This window comes from Austrofundulus limnaeus, unplaced genomic scaffold (genome assembly GCF_001266775.1).
Source record: "Austrofundulus limnaeus strain Quisiro unplaced genomic scaffold, Austrofundulus_limnaeus-1.0 Scaffold91, whole genome shotgun sequence".
Classification (NCBI taxonomy): domain Eukaryota; kingdom Metazoa; phylum Chordata; class Actinopteri; order Cyprinodontiformes; family Rivulidae; genus Austrofundulus; species Austrofundulus limnaeus.
Genome location: NW_013952493.1, coordinates 1,738,601 through 1,740,153, shown reverse-complemented (window position 1 = coordinate 1,740,153; position 1,553 = coordinate 1,738,601).

Genomic DNA, 1,553 nt, shown 5'->3' with positions numbered 1-1,553 from the left:
CCTGTTTCCTGTTTACTCTTTTTTAGTTTCACTTTTGGTTTTTATGTTCGTCTGTGTCCAACAACAGCTCAGCAAATTCAGGTTAAAATAATGGCTAAAGTACCAAATGTTTCAAACTCAGGTGAGTGATCTTTTTTATATAAAACTATTCACACCTTTAGCAGAATAAACAAAGTTTATTAGTTTTCTCTTGTGTCACTGACTTGATGAAGTAGAGGGCCTGTTTCATTACAACAAGCAGACAGAAAACCGGAAGTAAATGGTGAAATACTAACATTCAATGTGTAACTCAGATTGTTGAGGAATTTGTTATTGTTTATGTAGATGGGATTAAACTTATCTAGTTTTTTCTTTAATGTGAAGCTGTGTTCACAGCTGTGTGTGAACCACTCAACATGTAGGTCAGTGCTCTTCATCATGTGATGAGTCAGGTGTGGAGGGCCCTGGATTACTGACAGTTTTTAACAATTTAAAAATATATTTACGGCAGATGTCCTGCACATGTAACAATTCAATAAAATAAACATAAAAAGACCCGAAACCAGAGCGGGTGTTTGTAGAAACACCACATCTACTGGACAACCAGAGGAATGCAGAAGATCCATACTTCTGTCTCCAGTGAAAATWSRCTRAAAGGGCTGGGAACCYGAAAGGTGGTTTCCAGCTTAGAAAATAGCAGCGAACTGAATTATTTCTCAGACTAGAGAGAAAAATAATCCCAGAGAGGAGACAGTGGGAAAAAGATAATAAAGGACAAAATATGAGTGTGTTTTGGTGCAGGTGTGWAGCTGGGCTGGTGAGAACACAGCAGCTTCATCTGGGAACCAACTTGGACGTTCTTGTATTCACTTCTGAATAACATTGAATATGGTTGATTTCAGTACATTTATAACCAATGTAAAATAAAATGACAACTGTTAGTCTAACAACGTCCAAGACATGATTACTGGTTAAGAATCAAAGACWAACTAAATGACTCTTCTCACTRTGCAGCTATAAGCASTAATATTTGTGAGAAAATTAAACAGAACAGGATCACACAAACACATCTTGATTTGAAGAAATAAGAAGAAAAACAAAAAATTTTGAGCATCTGAAATAGACATTTTAAGCATTTGAAATGGACAAATTAAGCATATGAAATAGACGTTAAACAGAACATTAAATGTTAAGAAAAAAAGTATTTTTATTTTATAAATCACTATTAGCAGGTGCCTGAGGGAAGTCCTTGGGCACATTTGCACACATATTAAAACAGTGAGGAGCAGGCAGGGAAAATGTTTAGTTTATGATACTTTTCAGGGGAATTTGGGAAGAAGTTTTCTTTAGGGGGAACATCTTAGTCTCTGAGCCGCAGGGGGTGTTGAGGATGTCAGGAGGTTCACTACAGGAACTACGACTTTATTTTAAATAACATCTGATTCAAGCTTATAATTGATGCAACTAAAAATTGTTCAGAACATTACATGCAAACAATGTTGCATATGATACAATATATGTACACACACACACACACACAGACACACACACACACACACACACACACACACACA